A 14,910-nucleotide genomic window follows, 5' to 3' on the forward strand; every position below is an offset into this window, starting at 1 on the left:
ACACACACACACACACACACCCTGACCTGCAAAAAATGTTTTGGACAGCCCCACCACAGAGAAAGCCAGCCTTGTAAACAAGGACTTCTGGAAGTTGGATATAGAAGGGCCTCCACCCACTTTCCTGTCACACAGGATGTGAGGGCTTTTGTTGAAATGCAGAGTGACACCGTGTAACTGGCAGTCACCGAATGTGGCTTAGCATGTAGATCGCTCTATGGAGCTCCATTTCCGGGAAACCAAGTGACCTGCAATAAGGAGGATGTGTGGATGTCAAATTAAAAACACGGGAGGTTTCCTTCGCAAAATATTCAGGCATGGAAAGGAGTAGTTCAGACATGCCAAAAAGAGCTTGAGTGAAAAGAAAATCGTATTCATGGTCCAGGTGCACATTTAATGGCTTTCTACAAATTGGAACCTAGGCCCGGGATCCTGCTTCACTCATTGGTCGCCTTCTGACACACTTCCTGCCAGCATGAGCTTCCATTTAACTGTGGCACTTCTTTAGGGTGTCGATTACTTGCAGGAAGACTTCAATGCATTTGAACCTCAAAGCTGACATACATCATGTTATACTGTTATTTGATTGTGTTTCTTTTCTGGTAGCCAAAATATAACATGCTTGTTCATGAGTATATCTACTACAGTCTGTGTTACAATTGAGTTTTGCTTTTTGAACCCTAAGTTAATAGAAGTCATTACGTATATATATTTTCCTGTTGACCTTGACTGAGTCCACAGTTGTAAGGCAAGATTAGGTACGGATGTCAGATCAGTGAGCTTTATCCTGAGCCATTCTCAAGTGGACATAGTCCTTGCCCCTCCTCAGGCTGATTATTTGTTGGGAAGAAATAAACAAGAAACCAATAGAGGAGAAAACAGGTCCCGTAGGAGTAAATCCTGCACGGGTAATTAGAGCAGAGTGGCTGATGGCGCCTTCCACTTGGAGAGTCAGAAAAGGTCTGTCTGAGAAAATGACGCTTACTGTCTTTTTGAAATGATAAGAGCCAGCCTTGTGAAGTTCACCTACAATATGAAAAAGTTGTGAAGTTCATGGAGTAGAAACCTACGTTTACATGAAAAGGCACAGTAAACTTGAATGTGAACCGTGGACACCTGTAGTTGAGAAGACGGGTGAATATGTGTAGACATGGGCCAGGAGTGAACACCAGGAAAAAGGCATCGAGGAGGAAGCCACACTGAAGGAAGCTATGTGTAGAGGTGAAGATAAGACAAAGTGAGCCATGGCTCGGGCATGTGGAGGCCGTAGGAGAAGGAGAACGGGAAAGAGAGAGAAAGTCAAACACTGCTATGAGTTCTCAGCTTTGCACCTAGTGGGCCTAGCGGTACAGGGTTAGCAGAAGGATGGGCTGAACAGGCAGCATGGGCCATTCGTGTGGGGATAGGCAGGAGCTAAGAGATGCAAGTCATTGTCACTCCCCAGCGGTAGCATCATGAGTGCCAAGTCTCTGGCACTGTATTCTACGTTATAAAAAAGTAACCTTGAAAGATCGAATTAGGGCCTGACCAGGTGGTGGTGCAGTGGATATATCATCAGACTGGGATGTGGAGGTCCCAGGTTCGAGACTCTGAGGTTGCTGGTTTGAGCATGGGCTCATCTGGTTTGAGCAAGGCTCACCAGCTTGAGCCCAAGGTTGCTGGCTCGAGCAAGGGGTTACTCGGTTTGCTGTAGCCGCCGGGTCAAGGCACATATAAGAAAGCAATCAATGAACAACTAAGGTGCTGCAATGATGAACTGATGCTTCTCATCTCTCTCCCTTCCTGTCTGTCTGTCCTTATCTGTCCCTCTTTGTGTTTCTCTCTGTCTCTGTCACATACACACAAAAAGATCTAATTAGGTATGTGTAGCCAAGATTTTACCATTCTCTAAACTGCAAAATAGAGAACAATCTGGTTACATACTCCCTGAATCATCTCCTTCATAATAGACTTTTTTTTTCTTTAGTCATAGTGTACTTGTATGAAAACACCAGTTTCTCTTTCAGAGTGTGGCTTCTCTCTCTTTTGCATAAGTCTATATGTGGAGCCCGAAGGCTTGTTAAGATGTGTTTTTCATTTTACAGTTGTGTCTATATGACCCTTTATAATCAGAGAAAATAAAATGACATGAACAAATTTGGTTATTAAATGGAACGCCCAAGACTCAAGTTAAAAAATAAAATCTATGAGTCAACTTGTTGTTAGTATTCAGGGTTTCATGAAGAGGAGCTGCAAAGGAATGAGGCAGCAACAATACTGCAAGTGGAGGACCCCAATCTCTCCAGGACTAAGGTGCCTTAGAGAGATCGCTATTCAGTTTATTAAACAGAAACATGACATTATGCGTGAGAAACTAATAAGCGGAATACAGTGTACAATTTTATTATTTAGTTTTGAAAAACTGATTAAATTTCTCTTGCCCTTTCTGAGACATACCACCACACCATCTACTGTCTGATTCCTGACCTGCAGAAAGCTCCAGCAGGGCCAAGCATTGCGTCCTTGAACCTTCCCTGGATGCGACTGCCTTCAGTCATGTATGCTTGGTCTCAGCCTTAATTTTCTCAAAATAGAAACAAAAAATCACTTAGTGTTTTGGCTTTCCTCCAACACACTGGTTTCCAATTTTTTGTGTGTGGTATATAAACTGAATTTACAGGAAAATCAGCCAGGTGAAGTTGGGTTGTGTTCACAGTTCCGCTGTGTGCCAGCCAGCATCGAGAACAAGAGTGTGAGGTGTCCAGAAAAAGGATGTCTGGCCTTTATGGATGGAGTGCCCAATTCATGAGTGCTTTGAGAACCTGTGGGTTCAATTTAAGATGTCTGTTTAGGAGAATTACCTCTCGTCTAGCCTTCCCAAGAGAAAAGGAGGAGTAGAAAGACATTTTATTATCTTAAAGAGAAAGACACAAACCCTGTGCTACTCTATTTTAAAACTCTGCCCCATCTGAAGTGATGGGTAGGAAGGAATCTCTGTGTGCTTTTATTGAACAAATCATGTTTTATTGTTTAAGTCATCAATCCTTTCTTCAGGAAATGTTTACTGCAATAACCTTTATTGTTCCCCTCACGACAAAAGAATTCTATGTAAATAGAAATTAAGCAATAAATAAATGTTACACAAATTATATAATAAGCACACAAAGTATACAAATTAGACAACAAATAAAAATAAAATAATGCATAATGTTGCCATCTGGTGATTTCTTGTTTATAACAGGTAGAGCATTTAAAACTCATGATGCATATGTATCTACATGGATGTTTAGAACAATGTGATCGTGTGCTGCATATGATGTTCTTGTGATCTATTTTTTCATTATGTAATTTCACTATGTAATCTGTTTTTTTAATTATGACCATATTTTTATGCCATTGAAAATGGCATATACATAATTTTTAATTATTACATTTTATTGCATAGATTTACCATGCCCTCTTCTGTTGATCACTTATGTTTCAATTTTTGTTATTATAAAGTGTTTCAGTGGACTTCATCACAAGTAAGCACTGCAACAAAACCACACATTATGGACACATAACCCAGTTCAGGAGGCCACGAAAGCGTCTCAGAAGCCCAACCCTCTAAACTAACACAGAGAAGGCAAGACTGAGAAGCCTATCTGTAAAGGATAAGGAGAGACAAGACCTAAATTGAACATACTTACTCTTTTTCCTTAATCTTTCTTTAATCATTAATTGAGCAGAACATTCTTTAAATGCTTTCATGTTCTCACTGACCCTCAGACCTTGGGGAAAAGAAACTTCTTACTCTTTTTTTCTCTCTCTTTCTGTCATATTAACGACAATGTAGTTACTTGTACAATAAACATTGTCCTCCTTTTTTTTTTTAAGGGTATCGATGAACAACCTGGTTATACAGCCAAATTGCCTGTGTTTTCTGGAGTGCCATCTATGAGAAGACTGTCATTCAGTCAAGCACGACAAGACAAGTTCATTATTAACGGAGAAGGGTTATGCATACAAAGACCTACCAGGGAAGTGGTCAGCTTTCTGCCCTATGGCTTACAGGGTGAGTGAAAGGTGGGCAGTAAGGCCACTTCCTGGCCACCCAGGAACCCAGCATGTTAGGGGGAATCTTGAGAACAGAAAAGTCAGCATACATTTGTCCCACCTTTGCTCTTTAGAATCTTGGTTCTCCTGAAAGCCAACTTCCAATGCCCTCTTCTCCACAGGCTCTCAAGAAGTGACCAGGAATGATAAAACTTTTAAACCATGCCCCATGAGCTGGGCCCAGCAGTTAGGAAAACCCAAGGAATAGGAGAAACCAAAAGATAAACTAGATGGGAATTAAACGTTATGATTTAAACTAGTGTCAGGAAAGAAAGTAAAGAGTAAGACAGAACCCAATATGTCAGACAAATATCCCCATTGTAATACACCTGTGGATTGGGCCCCTAACATGAGCCACGGCAAAAGCAAAGAGACAGATTAGAATTCCTAGACCACGCAACGCAACATAACAGCTGAGCTGGTTTATAAATAGTGTCTCTGGCCCTGGCTGCATAGCTCAGTTGGTTAGAGCATCATCCCGAAGTTCAAAGGTTGGCCGTTCAATCCCCAGTCAGGGCCCATACAGGAACAGATCGATGTTACTCTCTCTCTCTCTCTTCCCCTCCTCTCTTAAAATCAATCAATAAAAAAATTAAAAAATAGTCTTTCTACTATCACTTTAGTCATGAATCAGTAGGGATGGTGGGCAAAATGGTATATTTGTTTATTTTAGGTTGCTTAGGATTTTATGAGCTGGTTTTGAGTAGGTTATAAGAAACTGGTGGCCCATGAGGTAGCACTTTTGTCCACTGCTTCTCTGTTGGGATGACCAAGGATGCAGCATGCAAGAAGCTGGGGTCCAAAGGTCAGGGGAAGGAGGCGCAGCAGAGGTTGTAAAGAAACATTCTCAGGTAGGTCAGCGGTGGCCACCCAACACCCAGTGCAGACTGTCTGAAATCTTAGCAGTGCTTTAAGAACAGCATAATGACCTAAGCCTTTGCCAGCAAAAAGGCTGAGGGGTTTGATCCAGCTTTGGAAAATGGATCTCTCTTCCTTCAGACGGAGGCCTGTGATGAAAGAGACCAAAGAAGTTTTCAGCAGTTGAGCTCACATGTTCCAAAAGAGAGAGAGTGTGTCTGGTGTCCAGATTACCAGGCAAGTCTTGCTACGACCTTTGCAAGTTAGGTTCATTTCATGACATGAAAGAAGGAATTATCCACTGTAGAGAAACAGTCTTCATAGTCATGGCTGCACCTTAGCGTGTACGCAGGAATTACAGGCAGAATATGAACAACCTGTTCCTTTCTGTACTGTCAGAGCTGAATGGGAGGCACGTGTGTGTGTGTGTGTGTGTGTGTGTGTGTGTGTGTGTGTGTGTGTGTGAGAGAGAGAAAGGGAATTAAACTATTGTATGTGTTAATATAAAAATCATCTTGAGTTAAGGAGAGCTGTTAGAACCAACTTGTCAGACCTCTCAGCTCATGGCACAGGGGTTTCTGACTGGTATTAAGAAATAACACCACAAATTAAACAATCCTAAGAAAAAAAAATAAACAAAACAAAACTAGATATCAACAGCTCTGCTGTCCTCAGGGAAGTGAATATTCCAAATTCAAACTGGACTTGAGAGTTGAGTACATGGAGATTCAGTTCCTTTTTCTGATCGGTTCTGAGTTGAGTGAAGTCATAGGTGGCCCATATTTGTGGATGTGTCCGTATGAAGGTCCAAATTCACAGGAAGTTCTCAAGTTACAAAAAATACATAACACTTTACGTTTTGGCAGAAATCCTTGAAAGATAGGCCTTTAGCTCTTCCTCTGTCACCCACCTGACATGTCTACGTGCCCCCCACATCTGGAGCTGACCAAGCAGTGCGTGGACCCTCCCTGCAGGCTGACGCACAGGCCTGGGATTCTGGAGCCAGGCGCGTGCCTTAAAATTAATGAAATATGTAGCTCTGGGACAAAGCGGGGTAAAAACCTGGCAGAAACTACCAAATATATCTGAGAGCCACTGTTGATGATGTTAGCCTAGATTCAGCATTAGGATGAGCCCTGAAAACAGTTCTGTAGTCTTTCTTTAAAATGCCTATGCTGCATTCTTATGACTTCTTCAGAATTGATTTGCCAATAGCCCTGTGGCAATGATAAATGCTCTTATGTTTAGGAAATCAATTAAACCATGTTTGGGCTACTTTGGCATGTTTTCCCAATTATTGGGTAATACTTTATCAATAAAAGAGTGATGTAGACACCCTTGTAAATTTCTGGTCACGTGAACTTCAAAAGAACACCTCAAACAAGGGGCCAGCAAGCCGGGTTAGAGTTACTTAGCAGAAGACAGGATGTAAAAAACAGGAAAGAATTCTCTTTTGATTATAACAACAAAATCTAATTTAGGTATATATATAGATAAAGGAAACAATCACTTGACCACAGAGGCAAAGATTTCCTCTCTGGCTCCTCTTCTAATTCTCATTATTACTTGGCCAATCTCACAAAATTAAAAATTGAAATATAAAAATAAAAATTTTATAGCCCCCCAAATTCCAAGTCTGGTTGTCTTAGTGCAAAGCACCAGAGGCACTTCCTGGCTTGGAGGTTAATCCCCCGTAACAATGCCCTTGGGGGACGGGCCCAGGAATGTCACAAGGCAGGACTCCTCTTCTTCTGCATAGAAGGGTCTAGAGCTGATTCTTTGAGAGAGCCGTTTGGAAGCCTGTGTGTGTGTTTGTGAGGTGAGTATGTGGTGAGGGAGGAAGTTTCTAAGACGTTAGGCATGACACGTATGTCTGCTGTTTATTACTAAGCAGCCCTGGTAATAAATAGTCTTTGGGAGAAAAAGCAAACAGGAAGCTGGTGGCTTTCGGTTATGATCTATGAAGTGAGCTAGTAACCATGACTATGAGACGGAAAACAAACTCACTTCAAGCTGTGGACTGGAATCTGAAAGAATTCATCTTAAGTTGTTTTCACCCCGATCCTCATGTAGGCATATTAGCACACACAGGAATATTCTTCCTTTCCATGAGAGCAGTGTGATTCTTCCCATGAAAAACTTCATTACCATTCCTGTTTGTTTATTTATTTTCTCATTCTTGGTGGTGACACGGGGACAGAGAAATATTTTACTATAATAAAATAAAAATGCAGAGAAAATGAGATGGTAGATGGAAACTGACATTGTTGGTGAGAACTGTGAAGAGAATTGGGGTGAACAGGACACGAGGCCATGTACAAAGGGAATGGTCGCTGCTTAATGTCCATGGCTGCGGTCATCCTAGAATGTGAGCTTAGTGTGCCCAGTATTTTAAAGGAACCAGAAATTTACAATATCTTAAAATTGTAAATTATCCAATTTTTATATGTTGCCCACCCTCTCCCTATTTCCAAATTCTTTAATAAAAACCTGTTTGGGAGCTGGAAACAGTTCATGGGTCTCTAATTTGTGTCCATATCTGAAAGAAAATGAGGTAAAAATTCCCCTTTTTCCTTATATTTCTGAGTAATTTTGTAACTTTCTTTCTCTCTTTCTTTCCTTCCCTCCCTCCCTCCCTCCCTCCCTCTTTCTTTTCCTTTCTCTTCTTTCTTTCTTTCTTTCTTTCTTTCTTTCTTTCTTTCTTTCTTTCTTTCTTTCTTTCTTTCTTTCTTTCTTTCTTTCTTTCTTTCTTTCCTTTTCTTTCTTTCAAGTTACTTACATCATGATAAGAAAAGAGAGCTTGTTTGGGAGACAGAGACAGAGAGAGAGCGAGCTGGGTGTCCAGAAATCTCTACGCTGCTCACAGACAGATTTCTTAGTGGATAACCCTTTGTAACAAAGTATTAAGTGCTGAGATAACGTGGGCCGAATCCTGGAGACGTGAAATGAAGGGGACAGACGTAAGCAGGAAGTGTTTATCAAGTTATCTGCTTTTGTCATTAACCAGATGAGTCTGGGCAAGTCTTCTGGGTGTAAATGGCTGACTTTGTGGAATGAGGGGACCAGACTAGAAGTTCTCCAACTTGTAGGGCATGGGAGAACCTGTTTTCCTGCCACCATACATGTCTAGTGGAACGCCATGGACACATAATCTTTAATTGTCAGACAGACTGGGGAGGGGGGTTGTTCCAGCAGAGAATATAGTTACACAGAGGCAGAATATAACCCTCACTATTGGTATGCAGCTATTGCAAAAAAATACATTTCTGGATTTTTCTGTTTTTATCTGGTTTCTTCATATTTACTGATTTTTGATGTCTGTTAGTACTTGTTAATTTATTGGTGACCATGATACAAATATCTTAAGATAAATTTATTAGAGAAAATATTTATTTGAGAATATGATTTCTATTAACTATCTGTTTCTTCAAATTGGAAAAAATAGTGCATTCTTCAATTTTTTTGGTGGGAAAACTTCATCTATTATAGGAACGTAGTCTGGACCATTGGAGTGGGTTCTCTAAGGCCCCTTCCAGTTATAACATTCCATGAATCTCCATTTTTTAACTGTAGCCAAACCAGATCCATGCACTCTTAGGTTGAGATACATTCTCTTAAAAACAATATATAACTGTGGGCCACTTCTTATTAATTAAAATTGGGAAACCAGACATTTGAGGACACATAGTTTACGTGCATGCCAACTTTATCCCAACAATAAGCCTTTTAGAGGTGTATCAACTTCTTTTTAATCAAATCTCTACCCAGAGGGCTTCATTAATCCATTGTTTTAATTTCTTTCAGTGGTTACTACCGTCTGAGAGAGCAGATTAGAGAAAAGTTTCCATATTACTGAAGCTTCTATTAATGCAGAGATTTAAGAAATTAAAAAAAAAGTAAAAGAATCAATTATGATAAGTTTCATGGAGAAAAATAAAGCTGAAACAGAGGAAAAAGTGGGTAGTAGGAATTTGGGTTGTGTGAAGATGACTTTAGAACAAATCTCAGCAGAAGGTCTATGTTGGAGTCTAGGGTAAGAGAATTAATGTAGAAGGCCCCCAAGGCAGGGGCATGCTGGAATGCTCAGGAGACCGGTCCATGCACAGTAGACCGACTCAGGCAGAGAGTGGAGGAAGGTGAGGTCAGTTAGAGGATTTGGCTTTTATCCAGAGACAAAAGCCAGTGAAGGAATTTGATCATTTTTTAAAAGAATCACTCTCCATGCTTTTCTGAGATGAGACTGTAATGGGGGACAAAGTAATGAGAAGGCAATTGCAACGATCCAGGTGTGAGAAGCTAGTGGCTCAGGCCAGTGGAGGTGGTGAGAGGTGGTCACACTCTGGATACATTTTTTTTTTTTTGTATTTTTCTGAAACTAGAAATGGGGAGAGACAGTCAGACAGACTCCCGCATGCGCCCGACCGGGATCCACCCGGCACGCCCACCAGGGGGCGACGCTCTGCCTACCAGGGGGCGATGCTCTGCCCCTCAGGGGCGTCGCTCTGTTGCGCGACCAGAGCCACTCCAGCGCCTGGGGCAGAGGCCAAGGAGCCATCCCCAGCGCCTGGGCCATCTTTTGCTCCAATGGAGCATTGGCTGCGGGAGGGGAAGAGAGAGACAGAGAGGAAGGAGAGGGGGAGGGGTGGAGAAGCAGATGGGCGCTTCTCCTGTGTGCCCTGGCCGGGAATCGAACCCGGGACTTCTGCACGCCAGGCCGACGCTCTACTACTGAGCCAACCGGCCAGGGCTCTGGATACATTTTAAAGATGGTGTCAATAGCATCTGCTGAAGGGATCCGATAAGCGGAGCGAGAGAAAGCCAAAGTCACCAAAGGCAAGCCCTTCCTCGCTTGTTAATCCTCCTATCCCAGTCCCAACAGCTTATTAAAACCTGTGTTTATAACACGCTCCTTAGAGGTTATTGAGAATTGCCAGTTTTCTCCCCTCCCTTTCAGAGGACTCTTACCATCGTGAGGGCTAGGACTGGGACCCACATCAAGATCACATACAACACGTTGTTTTGCATGGGGGACTACTGATCTTTATGAGCCCACCACCCTCACTTGTCCATAAAATTCTCTCTGCTTTGTGTTACCCTTGCATGGGATTCCCCTTCTGGTGCACTGAGGTCACCCAGCGGTAATTCTTTCAATTGTGTGCTCTATTCTCCTGGGTCTAGTGCTCATCATTACACTTATCACCTGAGTGATTCTAGTTGTGTAAGGATAGGATCTTAGCAAGAGTGACTCTACCAGCACTTGAGGCATGAATGATGGTGGAAATTGGTTGTGAGGAATAAACAGGCAGGTAAAGCCTTAGGTGCTTAACAATGTTAGGTATTTATTATTATTACTATTATTGGTATTGTTAGTTACTGTTATTATTATAGAGAATTATTTAAGGAGGTGTTCACTCCTGTTCTGTAGAACTCCGTTGATCTAGGTTTTAGTCTAGGTGAGTTGTCTTTCCCAACTTACTTGGAAATATACGGACTTTCTTAAAGTAATAACCATAGGTCTCCAAAGGCTTTCTTATTACCTTCGGTCCTTACTCCATCTTTCAAAGGCAATGAGCACTATTATTATATTGTATGCGTAAGTGCACATGGGAAGTCAAGAACCTCTCACCACAGTCCCATGAGATATACATGGTTTTTGGCTGGTACAACTTTTAGGATTTTTCAAATGACCTTTGCCTGAACTTAAGAAAAACAACTAAGGTCCATGTTAAAGGAAAGAAATCCCACATATTTTCGTTTATTTATGCTTGCTCCTCCAGTTTCTGGTTTCAAGAGGACTTGTGGTGTCTGAAAAATCTTTGGGGACTTTCAAATGAAGGTTAATCTTAATTTTCCCCTCCAACATAGGAAGTTAGGTTAGGTTATGGGCAAATGATCACAAAAATCCCAAATGTTTTAGGTTGCCTTCAAAGCTCAGATTTTTCAAGTTAGAGTGGGTGTCAAATTTGGCAAGAGATACTGTTTCATCCATGGGGCCTTGTCCTCGTCCATTCATGAGATTTTTTTCCAAAAGAGAGAAGCCAGTGTTGGATGATTTACAGTAAAAGCATTTGACTGTGAAGTATTATCCAGCTAGAGTGCTTGTAAAGGAATTACTAGAGTTGGGCATGCCGGCCACCCATTGTCCTTGGAGATGCCATGGTGCACTGGCCAGTGCCAGCCCATGTTAGGGCAAACTGAAACCCAGGACTTTGTGAAGCTGTCCAACTAGGTAATGGCTGCCAGCATGGTGTTTCCCATGACCCTCCTGCTCTGACCGACATTGATCGGCCTACACCTGTTCAAAACTTGGCCAAGAATAACTGATCCAAAAAAATAGCAATAAAAACAAGTGATTCTATACATTGTGGTCTTGCCTTATACCAGATCCTGTGCAAAAACTTGAACAAAGTTAGCCTAATGTGTACAACAACTTCTGGGGATCCATATACACACACCCATTTTAATTTTTTTTAGTTGAGTCAACCTGCCATTCAGTTTATCAGAAATAATACCTAGATAAAGGATCACATGAAATTGACTCCGATACCAGATCTCTTTTTAGTAGAATCTACTGTTCCCTACCTCTTTTTTCATTTGCGTTGAATTTAAAACCTATAGCAAATGTTATTTGGGTTCTAGAAAATGAGGGGGAAAAAAGAGACAAGGGATATCTGAATCATCAGAATGGGAAAGCACGGAGAATCTGCTGCAATAGCTGACAAGCTACCAGGCAACTGGGAGAGGTTTGGTCACCCCTGGGGCCTGATTACAAGTAGCGAGCTGTGTCTTAGACAGTTCTCTATGTGTTTGGCTACAGGCTGTTGGAAGTATTGGCTGTTTTTGTCCTCATATCCATTTTTGATAAATCCTTTCACTGGGGAACATTGCTGTTCTGCCTTTAAAACTGGAATCTCCTAGTTGTTCAATGAACATTCCCCACTGTGCCATTGAGAGTTCTAACTTAAATGCTAAAGATAAAATGGTCTAATACACAGTCTTATCAGTTGAAAGCTCTCAGCAGACTTTAAGATCATGTTAGTTCTCTTCTAGCCCCTTTGTATTTATTTGTACTTAAAAATAAGTTGGAGTTTTCTAATTTTTATGCTAGAGTCCAGCACACTGTATTAGCTTCTTCCCTTAATTATAAATTTCATTTCATAACAATTCCAAATTCCAAGGAGTGCATTTCAGGGAAGTGATTGCAGGTCATTTGAGGACAAAACCATTGGCATTTGACCTCATTTCGCCATTGCAGAACGCTAAAACTTCTCAGAAATGTATTGCCTTGTCAAGCCTTCTCACTTAATCAAATCTTCCTGTAAACTTCTTGAAGGCAAAGTAACCACATAGCAGTTATTAATGTGATAAGAATAATTTTTATCTTCCTTAGACATGAGTACTGCCATCACCAACATCCTGTGATAATGCAAAGTAAGAACAGGGAGTTTGATGGAGAAATGTCCCCTTTCCATAACGAACTCTCAGCCTTGAATACCATCTCATATCTTCTGGGGTTCAAGAAGGAACAGATCATCTACTGTTCCCCCATCTTCAGCCTGCCCCCACCCTCGGCCAAGCTGAGACCTGAGCGTCAGGGGAATTCAGCCCCACCAGAATTGGGCACTTGGATCAAATCATTCATAAATATTACCTTGTAGCATCATCCCCATTACACAGTACTGCCCTGGGACCTGGGAAGGCACGGCTCTCACCCAGAGAGCTCTGCTTTACAAAGCATGTCCTAGGTCTCCTCCCAGTGCCTGCGGCCAACAGTATCCTTGGGGAGGGGCTCCCTGACCTTGAGTAGGGATTTGGCTATGCTTTGCTCACCTGTGTAGTGTTCTCCTGCAGGCTCCCAATGTAATTTCCAACAGCTGATTCTGGTATCCTAATATACTCCTCTACAAATAATATTCACACAAATATTCAAGTGTATTTAAGGGATACTAATTGACAGCCATTATCCTGGGTGTTGAGCATTTAATAGTGGGCAAGAACAGACACGCTCAGCACCCAAATGGCACTTACATATTCACGGAGGAGGCGGACAGTAATCGAATGATCACTGGATTCACAGAAACTTGCATCTGTGGTATAACCTCTATCAAAGATGGAGTCACCACAATAGGTGAGCCTGCAGTTAGAAAATTTAACCTTGTAGAGAAGATTTCTTTGACATTTTCACAGAGTTAAACATTTTCTTCTTCAGTATTGTGTACATGGTTTGGCTGTTACCATAATCAGAATGAGTGTAAATGTTTTTTGTTGTTTATGTTTATCTCCATCACCAAGCTGTGAGGTGCCTACTCATTTCTGAATCTCTGTGGTTGAGTAGATAATCTGGTAGATAGTAGGAGTATATTAAATATAAAAAAGAATGAACTATTTTCTGACAGAGCTAAAGTTTAACTCTAGTTGTGGATCATAGGAGAATTCATAGATAAGATTTTTATTCCTATTATTTACTTTCTCTAGAACAAGATGTCTTGTGCTTTGCCGAAACAGTACCATTCTCTGATCATTATAAACTTCTTAGAATTCTTTCTTATAGGTCACAGACTATTCTCACAGTTACTTGCTAGCTTTGAGGTTGGAAAATGAGGGTACAGCATTCACTCGTTCAATTATGAATTATTTCAAAGGTCAGAGTATAAGAGCACAGACTATACTAGTGCCTTTCAGAGAATGAAAAGTGATAAACATGTATTTGATGAAATGAAGATTGTAGTGAGGAGAGCAAAAATAGCCATTATATTGAACATTTCTGGGATAAACAAGAACTTGGGAAGGCAATGTTAAATATGTTACTGTAATTTTCTGATCTTGCATATTTAAAAATATGGTAACAGAGAAATGATCAGAGAATAGACTCTGCATAGATATTAATTCATTTCTTTACCTGAAATGAAGTGCACTGAGCATCTTCCATACAGAGCCAACGTCATTGCGCACATTCCAGCCTCACCCTCTTCCTCTTCTAAAACTGGGTCAAAGGTAGAAGTCGTACTTTGGGTCTTGATTCCCGCTCCCTTCCTTGTGTTCTGCCGAGTGCTGCACCAGGCAGCTGCTTCCTGGCTCCAGCTCAGCCCAGAGCTGGGAAGAGACAGGCTAACAGAATGCTCGGTTCATGTTTACACATCTGGGCACAAAGTCCTTGTCCTGGGATGTCCTATAAGTCCTTGGTAACTAAGGGTGAGACGGAGACCCTCCCAACCTCTTTGTACCTGCTTTTATCTGGATCCCCTGAGATCTCAGTGAACTCCCACCGAGGTTAATTAACTGTTGTCATTTTCTGTTTTGATCATAGCCATCCCATTGGGTGTCAAGCAGTATTTCATTGTGGTTTCAATTTGTAGTTGCCTAATGATTAAAGGTGGCAAACATCTTATGATGAGCTTATGGCCACTGCTATATCTACTTTAGAGAGTTGTCTGTTTAAATCCTTTGCCCATCTTTGAATTGGGTTATTTGTCTTACTGTTGTTGAGTTAGAAAGAATTCTGTACTTAAACCTGTGGGTGGGAATTTTACTCATTCTAGGTTACAGGGTATTGTGAAAGAATTCCTGGGTCTTTCTGTTGCACAGCTGACATTGTGCCACTCTGCTGTGGCTGGATGGAGTTAAGGAACATACTATAAAATTATTTTAATTAAAAAATAAGACTGACCAGATGATGGTGCAGTGGATAGAGTGTCGGACTGGGATACAGAGGATCCAGGTTTAAAACACTGAGGTTACTGGTTTTACCGCGGGCTCATCTGGTTTGAGCAAGGCTCACCAGCTTGAGCCCAAGGTCACTGGCTGGAGCAAGGGGTCACTTGGTCTGCTGTATCAAGGCACATTTGAGAAAGCAATCAATGAACAACTAAGGTGCCGCAACATCTCTCTCCCTCCCTGTCTGTCTATCCCTATCTGGCCCTCTCTATGTCTCTGTCACACACACACACACAAATATATATATATATATACTGGATACTA

General features: G+C 41.5%; 1 non-coding gene across 1 annotated transcript; it reads left to right on the forward strand.

Moving 5' to 3' along the window:
* The first annotated feature begins 14,427 nt into the window (after positions 1-14,427).
* On the forward strand, positions 14,428-14,565 carry LOC136389844 (small nucleolar RNA SNORA46). The gene has a single exon (XR_010748405.1). It is a non-coding gene; the product is annotated as a small nucleolar RNA SNORA46 (small nucleolar RNA).
* Positions 14,566-14,910: the final 345 nt, after the last annotated feature.

Source organism: Saccopteryx leptura, chromosome 1 (assembly GCF_036850995.1).
Source record: "Saccopteryx leptura isolate mSacLep1 chromosome 1, mSacLep1_pri_phased_curated, whole genome shotgun sequence".
In the NCBI taxonomy this organism is placed as follows: Eukaryota; Metazoa; Chordata; class Mammalia; order Chiroptera; family Emballonuridae; genus Saccopteryx; species Saccopteryx leptura.